General features: G+C 54.8%; 1 protein-coding gene and 1 long non-coding RNA gene across 5 annotated transcripts in view; one reads left to right on the top strand and one right to left on the bottom strand.

Annotated features, from left to right (window-relative positions):
- Window positions 1-12,660, bottom strand: part of KCTD1 (potassium channel tetramerization domain containing 1) — a 64,380-nt gene that overhangs the window by 40,429 nt on the left and 11,291 nt on the right. The window lies entirely within an intron of this gene.
- Window positions 5,672-8,942, top strand: LOC102260544. Of its 2 annotated transcripts, XR_001362559.1 has the most exons (4): window positions 5,672-6,284; window positions 6,541-6,710; window positions 6,943-7,193; window positions 7,627-8,942. It is a non-coding gene; the product is annotated as an uncharacterized LOC102260544 (long non-coding RNA). The 2 variants fall into 2 exon arrangements; XR_001362560.1 differs by lacking the exon at window positions 5,672-6,284 and having other exon boundaries at window positions 6,469-6,710; window positions 6,943-7,189.

Here is a 12,660-nt window from a genome sequence, read left to right as displayed (position 1 = left end):
TCTAGCCGCCCTGCCAGCCGCTCTCATTTCCCGGTTCCCTGTCTCCCAGGTTCTGAGCGAGCGTGAGGTCCCGGCCTATGTTACGCTGCGTGATACGCGGCGCTGGACAAACACAGCTGCTCCCCTGTCCGCGGGCTTCGCATCCCCACGTTCAACCAGCTGTGGATCGAAAACATTCTTCTCAGCCCACGGTGGGGAGTCCGCAGATGTGGAGGGCCGACTGTGTGCGCTGATATACACCGTTTCACATAGGTCCTTGCGCACCCACAGGTTTTGGCACCCATGGGAGAGGGGGTGTCCCGGAACCAATCCCCCACGGATACTGAGGGATGATGACTGTACCCAGCAACTTCAACTTTGAAGTATTACCTTTACCGCTGAGAAAAGATGACACACGTTATCTGATATACGTGTGTATCCATAAACTTCTGCTATTACTAATCACCGAAAATAATAAGCAGTAAATACATTTTTCCTGCTTGTACTTTATTCTCAAATCTGTTTACATTGTACATCTTCCATCTCAATGAAGACAGTGAATAATTTGCCAAACTTTCACAACTATGTTAAGTCTTACAAGTGGTATTTTGTGTGTGTTTTTTTAAAAATATATTTTTACTGATTTCAAAGAGGAAGGGAGAGGGAGAGGGGGATAGAAACATCAGTGATGAGAGACATTCATTGATCAGCTGCCTCCTGCACGCCTCACACTGGGGAAGGAGCCTGCAACCCAGGCATGTGCCCTGACCAGGAATCAAACTGTGACCTCCTGGTTCATAGGTCGATGCTCAACCACTAAGGCATGCTAGCCAGGCACAAGCAGTGTTTTTAACAGAACTTCAGGAACTCCTCCCTCTAACGATGGGCTGGCCCCTGCTCACAGACCTCCCTCGTGGATGGAGGTGCCGTCAGAAGGATGCGCGCCCTCCTTCCTGCAGGTCTGACGTAGGACACAGTGCCGGAGGGGAACTCTGGTAGGAGGGATGCTCAAATAGCAATGCCTTGCTTCTAAGCCAGTCCAGTATTTCACGGACAAGCCTTCTGTTGGAACACAAAGACATCTAAATCTTTCCATGTGAAAAGGGCCGGGCCTCCGACGGGCACCCTGACCTGAAAGGAGAGCCAATGAAGTTCGTAATAACGGCACCTGACTTTCTGGGCTGTTTATCGCCATTTGGAGATGATCTGAGTCTGAATATTCACTCGACTGTTTATATAAACGAAGACTCAGAATCAATTCCATCACTGGGATCCCTTCACCTGCCACAAATGTACTCACTATCCAGTCCCTGTAGTTGGCGTACGGAAATTAAAACGTTAGCCAGCTTCATCAGTGCTGACTCCTTCTCCCTCGAAAGCCACCCTTGGGTGGTGTGAACGAATATAAATTCAAAGTAAACATCATTACATAAAAGGGTACGGTCTTTTTTTTTTTTAGTTTTATTCATTTCAAACGGGCCGGATCCGGCCCGCGGGCCGTAGTTTGCCCACGGCTGCACTATCCAGGTCCCTGTAGTTGTTGTACGGAAATTAAAACGTTAACCAGCTTCATCAGTGGTGACTCCTTCTCCCTCGAAAGCCACCCTTGGGTGTGCTGATAGAATCTAGTTGGATGGTCATAAAGGAGGAGACGGGATGAGGTAAGAAACCAGCAGACTTTCAATGTGAAAGTCACCACTGTGGAGCGAGATGGGGCTGTTCGAGGGGGAAGTCTTTATCTTTGGTGCCAACTGCCATGTGTCACTCTTAGTTGAATAACGTGTAGGGAAGATCAAAACCAACGCCACTCCGTCCTAACGGGGCAGCGCCAGCAGCGGCCTGCTCACCGCACCTTTCTAATCAGCATGAGTGCGTCCTCAAGGTCACGTCCCACAGTGCACGTAACTAAACGACTGCTCGTCCGTCCGGGGACACAGGGTCAGACCCGCGCTAGCAGCTCCGTAAGGGAATCTGCGTGTTAATACTGTGATGAGGAACAGCAAATGCATCAAGGAGAAGAGCTGATCCGTGATGTTTCCCAAAAGAAACGGAGGCTCCGGGCGACTCGGGGGCTGCTCGGAGCCCACAGCTGGGCCGCAGGCGGTCTCTGCTCCAAGGCACCCATGTGCCTGGCGACTTCTCCCCGCCACCTCCCCAGAGGGCACCGGAGCCCGGGCCACCCTGCAGCACTGAATGGGAGTCAGACGATAGCCCCTGAATTATTGACGGCGAGTAGCATTTGCTAAGAATCCACAACAAAGACCTCGGGGACCCGGAAAGGCCATCGGGTGTAAGTCTTGCGTTTTCATCGCCACGGACGCCGACATGACTCCCTCTTCAAGATCGAGACGAAGATGATCTGGAGGTTTAGTTTGAGGCGAATGTCAACACAACACGCAAACGGACCTTCATCACACACATTTCAAGAGTGACGTGAAGGGTACGGGATGAGGAAAAGAGGACAAATCAGAACTAGAAGCCCCACCAAAGCTAAAGTAACTGCTCAGAAGACGGCCCGTCTGCGGATTTAATGGGGGTAGGAGGTGTCTAATACAGGACCACGGCATAGAAGGAAATCATAAGAATGTTTTAAAAGACCTGACAAAATTATGCTCCGTCGAACTACGTAATTCTAAGGGCTGGGCGTATAGTTCCTAAAAACTTCTGCACTAGATTCCCGTGGGTTAACGCCTCGCTTTAGAAGCAGACACAAGCAAAAATGCCAGATGCAGACACTGTAATTTCACGCGTATGAGATGCTGCAGGAGATACACGCACCCTGATCCACAGTGACAGGTGGCCTGGGCTGGGCGTGGGGTGGGAGGGACGGGGAAGCTGGGAGAGATGGGAGGATCTACCTCTGGAGCGGGCGACGGTTACACAGGTACACAGATGTGTCAAAACTCGCTAAACTGCACACTCACAATGGCTGCGTTTTGTTGCGTAGACGATTGAAAATCAAGTCGTTCTAAGAAAAAACCAAGCAAGCACAAAATGTCACCGCTGTGTGTACGGCCACATCTTTTCTCTCGCATGTTCTCACTGGGACCGACCCACTGTATTGCAGTCGTGGGGTGAACTGCGTCCCCCAAATACCCATCCGTTAAAGTCCTGGCCCCCACACCTCAGACTGTGACCGTAATGGGGATAGGGTCCTGGGATGTGGTCGAGAGGAGGCCACACCGGAGCAGGGGGCCCTCGGCCAGCATGGCTGGCGCCCTGATGAAAAGGGGGCTTAGTGTCCCAGCGTCGATCCACGCACCAGTTCCCGGATCCCTCCGGTCAGGGCTCATGCCCGGGGACAGGCTCGGTGCCCCGGTTAGGGACTGGATCCCCAGGAGGGGGTGTGCAGGAGACCCGGTTTCTGCATCTATGATTTATATGCGGATAATAACCCATGTTTTACTCTCTCAAAGGGCTGCTGTAAGGAGCATGCACGCGCAGTCCACACGACAGGATGTTACTGTCTGAAGAACTAAAGCTACGGCCCCGTGGACATCCTACTGTTATGGGACACAGCGACTCCGTCTGGAGACACAGCGGCGGGCCCCGGGCCCCTGCGGACACTGTGCTCCTTTCAGAAGAGCGTCCGGCCGCGGGAACACAGTCTGCGGCCCGGGGCTGAGGTGTCAGGCTGGACTCGGGCCGGCACCACTCAGAGCCCCCTGGGCTGCGGTCCGAGCTCCCTCACTGGCCGCCCAGCTAAGAGCACGGCTGGAACCACCGCCCGCGCCCGTGTGAGGTGCGCACCGAGGCCGAGCCGAGAGGTAGGGTGTGGGCAGGGTCGGGGCAGGGGCTGGGGGCTGCAGAGGGGCCCTGCCCACAGGGCGGGGAGGGGTGCCAGCTCAGGAGCTTCCCCACTGTATCCAGAGTGGCTTCTAATGCCAACGCCAATGCCCGGTGACCCCTCTCCCCGCCTGGGGGCGAGGTGACCAATGCCCGGTGACGCCTCTCCCCGCCTGGGGGTGAGGTGGCCAATGCCCAGGGTGTCCCCTCTCCCCGCCTGGGGGCGAGATGGCCAATGCCCAGGGTGACCCCTCTCCCCGCCTGGGGGTGAGGTGGCCAATGCCCAGGGTGACCCCTCTCCCTGCCTGGGGGCGAGGTGACCAATGCCCGGTGACCCCTCTCCCCGCCTGGGGGCGAGGTGACCAATGCCCGGTGACCCCTCTCCCCGCCTGGGGGCGAGGTGACCAATGCCCGGTGACCCCTCTCCCCGCCTGGGGGCGAGGTGACCAATGCCCGGTGACCCCTCTCCCCGCCTGGGGGCGAGGTGCTCACCTGACAACCGGATGGATGCTGAACCTCACCTGTGGCCGGGGACCGCAGCCCACCGCCAGGTGGACCACACTGCCTGCGGGGCCAGTGAAGGAGCCACAGGCTCCAGGCTTCGGTGAGAATGTGAAGGGACCAGAAGAGCCCGAGTGGACACAGCGAGAACTCCAGGTGCCGTCCCATTCCCAGCAGCCCTGCCTCTGCAGGCAGAGCGAGCTCAGTGTAACCGGGGTGTGGCTTTACGTGTTCCTGGGCCGTGGTTTCCACGACGTACTCGAGTCCCAAGCTCACTCCCGGTCGGGACTCCATGTCCCGCGGCACCTCCCACCCTCTCCCCCCCGGTCTGACTCTTCCCAGACCTTTGAACAACCGCCATGCACCCCGACACCTAAGAAAACCGCCTCTCAGAACCCAGATGGGTGCACGCGACGCCCGAAGCCGCACACTGACGTCTGAGTCGTAGGAATTCAGGAGGAAGCAGGGGCTGTCTCCGGGGAGGGAGAGGGGACTGAGAGACGGAGGCAGGGTTGTTTTTATGGCATATTTTTAAACGGTAGCACGTTCCTGTGTTAAACTAGAAAACAGTTTTCAAATTTAAAAATATCCAAAGGCACCAACCACACCAGCCCTTCAGAGCTGTTTGTTGGAGCCACAACATTTGCTCCTCCTCGAACAAAAGGCCTGGCCTCACTGCTCACAGGGTGGGGAACCTCCGGCCCCTGGGCCCCATCAGGCCCTGAAGGTCTGTGGTCTGGCCCTGCCAAGGCATCAGGGGGAGCTGGTTAAATGTCTGACCCACAGAGCAGCTGGCTTCTAAGTGGATAATGTTGTGTGGCCTGGAATGACATGGCCCTTGGCAGGAAGGTTCCCCACCCCTGCTTGAAAGCACCTGTTTTCTGTATAAAGTGGAGATGAGTAAACAGCAGAGCCCTGAACCCTCCTGCTTTCACCCCGAACCGCCTTCCTGTGTCTGTCTTGGTTAGGCCCTGAAGTCCTGTGGTCTGGAACGTGGCTGATCATCCACAGAAGCCACAGCGTCCCCTCCTGGGCCCCGGGGGCAGAAAGGGGCACCAGTCTCCTTCCAGGGGAGGCCCAGGTCAGGGGCCTCTGCCCTCGCCTCCGTCCCCCACGGAGGTCGGAGGTCTGGAGGCAGAGCTTCTGGTGAAATGCTTAAAGGGGAGCAGGGAACACTTAGAGCAGTGGTTCTCAGCCTTCTGGCCCTTTAAATACAGATCCTCATGTGGTGACCCAACCATAAAATTATTTTCGTTGCTACTTCATAACTGTAATGTTGCTACTGTGATGAATCGTCATGTAAATACCTGATGTGCAGGATGGTCTTAGGCGACCCCTGTGAAAGGGTCGTTCGACCCCCAAAGGGGTCGCGACCCACAGGTTGAGAACCGCTGCAGCTGCTCTGCAACCTGGGCCACATCTCCACGGGAGAGAACGTTTAAAGAAAAAAAAAAGGCTTGCCGCCCCCGCCCTCCTCTGCGAAAGGCCCCCCAGTGCCCACGCCAGGAGGTGAGGCCTGGCGGGCCCAGCAGGGTCTCCCCTCCTCCCTGGCCCTCTCTTCTGGAACATTCAACACGCGGTGTCTGCCTACTGATCGGACAGCCTCTGCTCTGGGACGTTCTGGAAGAGCCACGCTCTTTCCGTCTCTCTCCGCACCCGCACTACCCTCCATCTACGCCTCTCAGAGGGGCACCCGCAGGCCTTGAGGTGAGAACAAAGCCGGGGCCCCAGGAGGAGAAGCAGCGGGAGGAGCAGGGGCTGAGGAGGCAGACAGGCGGGCTCCTTCCCTCCCCGGCTGTCCCTGCCCTCGCGCGGCGGACGTATTTTTCAAGTTTCTAAGAAAATGAGCCCACGGAGGTTGTGCTTAAACCAGCACCCACGGCAGTTCCCACACAGCGTTGCTCCGCCGTGAGCACGGGCTTCAGGGGCAAAGCTGGGACAGTCACCGGCGCCGGAGCCCACTATCAAATCTCAGGCAAGTGGAGCGGCGAGTGACATCGCTGCTACTTCTCATGCAGGTAGGCCAGCGGTTCTCAACCTGGGGGTCGCGGCCCCTTTGGCGGTCGAACGACCCTTTCACAGGGGTCGCCTAAGACCATCCTGCACATCAGATATTTACATGACGATTCATCACAGTAGCAGCATTACGGTTATGAAGTAGCAACGAAAATAACTTTATGGTTGGGTCACCACATGAGGATATGTATTTACAGGGCCAGAAGGTTGAGAACCACTGCTGTAGGCTGTGTCCTCACACGCATACAATTCACACAGGAGAGCGAGAAGAGGCCAAGTCACCACAGAACCAAGGCAGACGGCTGACGGCAGAGCCAGACGGACACGTCGAAGGAACTCTTCCCTGAACCCAACAGTCAGTACAACACCAACCCCCTGAAGCCGGCTCCTTCCCCGAGAAACCCCACAGCACGTGCTGATCCTGTAATGTGAGCAAATACTCCTGCTGGGTGACGCTGTGGCCTCAGTGTGCACCTCCCTGAAGGGTTTCTCTTGGCGGTGGTGGGGCTGGAGGGTGAGCCAAGGAGAGAGGGAGGAGGAGCGAGGGTTCCGGGGGAGGAGAAAGGAAAGAAGCCCGAGTGGGCTTGCGGGAGGGAGGTGAGGAATGCTGGCCTGGACCTGAAGCACAGAGGGGCTGACGTCCAGGCCTGCTGACCCTAGGCGAGCCCATCCTAACCCTGCCCCCAGCCCCGGAGGGCACACTGCCAGGCGGACCCACACCTGCTCTAGGAGGGCCCTGCTACCATCACTGCGTTTAACGAGGCTGGTGACCTATGTGGGCGTAGGTGTGACTCCCACTGCGCTGGGAATCAGCACAAGAGAACACAGTAAGTTGGGACACAGTGGAGAACGTGGCTTAGTCTTCATCATCCGACCCTTCAGGGCTCAGCACCGTGCCAGGCACACAGTAGGTGTGCAACAAAGATTTAAGCAAAGTGGCTCCCCCCTCCCCCATATGGGCTATTGGAGATTTCATTTCTAACCTTGACATCTAAAACATTTGTTTTCATTTTTTTAAATGAAGGCTAAATACTTAGAGCCTTTATGCTCAGGGCTAAGCAGGCAAAGACGATAAGTCAACCTTAAAATATTATTATAGCCCTGGCCGGTTTGGCTCAGTGGATAGAGCGTCGTCGCCCTGCGGACTGGAAGGTCCCGGGGTCGATTCTGGTCAACGGCACATGCCCTGGTTGCGGGCTTGATCTCCAGTGTGGGGCGTGCAGGAGGCAGCTGGTCAATGATTCTCTCTCATCACTGATGTTTCAATCTCTCTCTCCCTGCCTCTCTGAAATCAATAAACATATTTTTAGAAAGTTATTATAAAATATTTGTATTCTCTCCCAGGCACTGGCAGCAAAGCAGCGGCAAAAGGGGCAACGTCCCAAGAATGGACTTTCGGAAAAGAAAGAATGAATAAAAGTCACAAACACAGTCTTGCTCTCAAGAACACTCCGCCGTGCGTTTCTGAAGGGCGATTCTGCTTATGGAGATAAAAGACGAAACAGAATCCCTTTGCAAGCTGTTTCAACGTCTGCTCACAACGCTGTACACCTGAAACTAAGATGTGTGGGGCAACTCTAATGGAAAAAAATTCAAAAATTATTTTTAGAAAAGATAAAACAGCCCGAAATCAATTAGAAAGTTTCAAGCACAGGTTGAAATACATTGAGTCAGATTCATTACTTTATACATCACAGTGAGTCAACTATTGTAAAAGATATGGTGGTGTATACACACACACACACACACACACACACATAAATGCATATACATATGGTCACATATATACAAACATACACGCATCCTTAAAACACAGACATTCCAATAGAAATGGCAGCAGACCCTGCAAGCATACCAAGTGTGTTAAGTTTAAACAGGCTGCGCTGATAGCGTATCAAGGACAAACAGGGCTCTAAACACAGAATCTCCCTCCGTGTAAACGCTGCCACCTCGTTTACAAATATTTGATTTGTCAAAAGCTGATCTGCAGACATTTTTGCCAGGAGTTTAGGGCAGAGGGGCTCTCCAGGTCTCCCCGGGGGCCCCTGGGGCAGCTCCGACTGGGAGGGGCTGGTGAGGGGTGTCGGTGACTTCGCCCCCAGCCCCAGGGAGGTCAGGACTCGCTTTCACGGGGACTCAGCCGCGCACTCTCACTGCTAATCTCGCTTCTTCAGCATCACAAACACGGACTGAGCGTTTCACAAACAAGTGCCCCCTTTGTTAATATTTTCTTTGGATTCCACCAACACCTTCCTGGCCTCTTCAGGGGGCGTGTTGTGGGGGAGACCTCGGTACCGCTCCCTCGGGCAGCATCAGGCCGAGAATCAATGAACCACGTCTGCCGGTGACACAACACCCAGCACTGAGGAGACCAGAAAGACTCGGAGCCTGGAACAAAGGCCAGTCCAGCTCTGGGCCAGGCCCTGCGACTCCATCTCTTCCCAGGACCTCGCCCGCCTGCCCAGGTGAGGGCTCAGGTGTCAGCCACTCCGAGTCCCTAGGGAAGGAACGGAGCCAACGCCCTTCTCTCCTTACTCACCCTCCCCAACCTTTTCATCAGGACACGCTGCGGCCCAGGAGCGCATCCCAAAGCGGCCACTTGGTCCGAAGAGCAGAGGGGCCGGTCCCGGCTCCAGCTGCTGAGGGTCCCACCGAGCCTCACCGGGCTCACGGGCACAGCGATCGCGTGGGGGGCCCACTGACCAGGAGGAGGCTGCAGGTCAGGGGGGAGGCGCCACCCAGTCCTTCAGTCTTTTTATTTTTAATTTTTATTGATTTCAGAGAGGGAGGGAACGGGAGAGAGAGAGAGAAACATCAATCATGGATCGGCGGCCTCCTGCACGCCCCACACTGGGGATCGAGCCTGTACATGGGCACGTGCCCTGACCGGGAATCGAACCCTGACCTCCTGGTTCATAGGTCGATGCTCAGCCACTGAGCCACACCCGCCGGGCACTTCCGTCTGTTCTATCGATACTTTGGTTAGTTTGAGTGTCTGTCACTCCCACCTGAATGCCAAGTCGGTGAGAAATGAGAACTTTGCTTGTGTTCTAGGCTGGGTCACCAGTGACCAGCACACAGTAGGTGCTCCATAAATGCCGGTTGAATGAGTGGGCACGGGAGAGACCTGGGACTGTTGCCATTGTCACTAACTGTGCTTCCTGGGGCAGGCGGCTCACTCTCTCCAGCCGACAAGACGGTATGGGGATTAGACGGGATTGTGTACACGGAGGGTGCACAGTCACAGGTTACAGTGCTGGGGCTCACGACAGGCCACCCCCAAACATCCCACAACGGCAGGCCGATGCCTTTGAATTCAAGGCACTTGACCAGCAGCCTGTGCCGGAGGGCACCTTCCCTCCCTTGTCAGTCTCTGCAGTCAGAGCTGATGGCCTCTTTGCTTAAACTCCTCCCTGAAGGGCACCCATAAACCTGGCCTCGATTCCTGTCCAGTAAGCACCGGCTTTCTCTGTCCTGTCAATTTCTCCCCAATGTATCGCTTACTTGTCTAAAAAGTTTTCAGAGGTGACCAATTCTCCCATTTCTTTGAGCCGCATGTTATATGATCTGAGCATCCTATACGGTTATTCTCCCGCGTGCACATTATTAAACTGTCTTTCCTCCTGTTAATCTAGGCTTGTGTTAATTTTATTACTTTATTACCAGTCCAGCCCGTGAGAACTACAGAAAGGCAAAAGGGGGGTGCGCTTCTCCCCTCCCCAACCATCTGTGTTAGCCGCTGGCATGCCGGAGGGAGGCATGCTTCAGGGATGAGACGTGTAGCCCCGACACCAAGCAACACGTTGGAGGCTAATAATCTAATTTCCGTTCATACTTCATAGTGCACATACTCTTGACTGACCTCATCTCTGAACAAGTGGGTTGCAAGTCAGACGAACATGTCAACTATCTGGTGATTTCTATCAGTTGAACAGCATTTTATCTGTCGAGCAGGCAGAGAGTGAAGAGAATGACGTAATCTCTCTCGCATCAGCATCGAACAGTGCACCACTGTCTGAGGCAAGACATTGCCGGAAAGTTCCACGTTCTTTATTGCATCTGGATAAGATCTTTCCTGGTTGTCAAGTGGCCATGAGCCTGTTTAAAAAACTATTTATTGAAAAAAACAAAACCCTGTCATTTATAATCTGCTCATATGCATTGCTTTTAATGATAGATGCTTAAAAGATCCTCGCTGTGGATTCCAGATCATTAAGATATTTGCTTATTCAAAGACATTTAGAAATTTGGGGGTTTACTGGTATCACAACATTCTAATGAAAATTATAAATAATGAGATCAATTCCATTGTTGATAATCAGAAAAAAATCGCATTGTATATTTTTTAATGACATGGATACTTTTATTGAACACTGAAGACATGAATACTTATGTCATTTCAACTTTTTCTGTTTAAAATCTACTCATTAGCCCAAAATTAATCCTTTCAACATTCATATAGAGTATAAATGATCCTCTTCATGATACAACTGAGGAGCGTATAAGAGCTTGAGGATATAATTTTATTTTCATATTTAGTGAGTGACACACGGGCTCCAAGAGGGAGGCTTAGAATTTAATACGTATTTTTCTCTAAACTTCAGTTTTTATTCTTTGCCTTTTGATCATTATTTTATTCCTCCCATAGACGTGGGATTTCCTACTGATGTCTTTACATATGTCCATTCCTTCGCCTGCGTTTATAAAAATGTTGCGAATTTGGGGGTCCTCTGTCTTAGCTTTAAAAGAGAAAACGGGGGCTCCGTTGTAAGTTGTTTATAATCCCTCTACTTTTCCTCGCCTGTCAACAATCTCTCACGATAGAAATGGCTTTTAAGAGTCACCAGTCACCGAGCGCTTGCTAACCACAGGGCAGGATTCCCACGTCCACTTGCCAACGCGAAGCTGAGTGACCCGCCTACACCACGGCCATCGGGTGAGAGCTCAGGGGGCTGTGCTCCCCACGCCCCCCGAGACTGCGCTGCCTCAGCGCGCACCCCCTGCCTTGCCTTCCTGCTGCCTGTCCTTGGCTTCCCTTTGGCTCCTATGTCACTGGTGTTGCCTCCAGCCTGTCACGTCACTCCCCAGCGGCCAGTGGCTCCGGGAGGCCCTGGTGCCTGGGCAAGGCCTGCTGAGCAGCCTGCAGAGCCTCCGGGGGGCGGGGGGGACCCCACAAAGCACCTCCGTGTAGTAAACGCTCCCCTTTGCCGGGCGCTTCACCGGCCTTTTTATGGTGCTTTTTACCAGTCGGAGCCCTGCGTTGGCACTGGTTCACTTTTCCTTTAAGGGCCCCCAGGGGCGGGGAACGGACAAGGGCCCTGGGAGCATGTCCTCCATCACACAACAGCCAGGGAGGGACCGGGACGGAGCCGCCACCTGCGCCCAGAGGCCAGACCAGGGGCCGCCACCTGCACCCAGAGGCCAGACCAGGGCCCGCCACCTGCACCCACGAGGCCAGACCAGGGCCCGGGGGTCAGCACTGAACCACCGCAGGGAGGGTACCCAGGGCCGCCACCTGCACCCAGACCAGGGGCCGCCACCTGCACCCACGAGGCCAGACCAGGGCCCGTGGGTCAGCACTGAACCACCGCAGGGAGGGTGCCCGGAGCAGAGCTTCATATTAGAACAGCGGTTCTCAACCTGTGGGTCGCGACCCCTTTGGCGGTCGAACGACCCTTTCACAGGGGTCGCCTAAGACCATCCTGCATATCAGATATTTACATGACGATTCATCACAGTAGCAACATTCCAGTTATGAAGTAGCAACGAGAATAATGTTATGGTTGGGTCACCACATGAAGAGCTGTATTAAAGGGCCAGAAGGTTGAGAACCGCTGTATTAGAAGACCCTCAATGACGACAGCGTTCAGCCACCTCCGTCCTGAGCGAGTGCCGACACCTGGAAGGCTGGGCCACGCTGCCACCCTGAGCGAGACGGTCCCTTTTCTGTGCTGAAACGCAAACCCGCGTCCTCCCTCTTTCCCGGAAAGCCCAGCAACAGGCTTCCCCATCTTCAGGTGACAGCTGAGCGGGCTGAGGGCCCGGCCGGCCCTGGCCCTGGCCCTGGAGCCTGACTGGCCCTCGGCAGCAGGTGGACTGGAAGCGGCTCAGCCTCCAGGGCCGCTGGCTCTCACCCTGGGTGGGCATCTCAGTCCCTGTCCTCCACCCTCACTCCGCTCCCGCTGTGCACGGAGCATCATGGGGCTCCCTCACCCCCTCCCGTCAGGGTTTACGCTCCGGGCGCTTTTCTGCCTCCCCGACAAGACTGTCAGCGAGTCTCCAATCCCGAGGCCTGTATCCGTGTCCCTCCATCCCCCTCTCCCAGCCCCTGCCCCAGGCCTGTATCTGTGTCCCTCCATCTACCTCCCCCAGTCCCTG

The sequence above is a fragment of the Myotis brandtii genome, unplaced genomic scaffold, assembly GCF_000412655.1.
Source record: "Myotis brandtii unplaced genomic scaffold, ASM41265v1 scaffold107, whole genome shotgun sequence".
Lineage (NCBI taxonomy): Eukaryota > Metazoa > Chordata > Mammalia > Chiroptera > Vespertilionidae > Myotis > Myotis brandtii.
The sequence above is the reverse complement of the archived record's forward strand: the minus strand, read 5'-3'. Positions and strand labels throughout refer to the sequence as shown.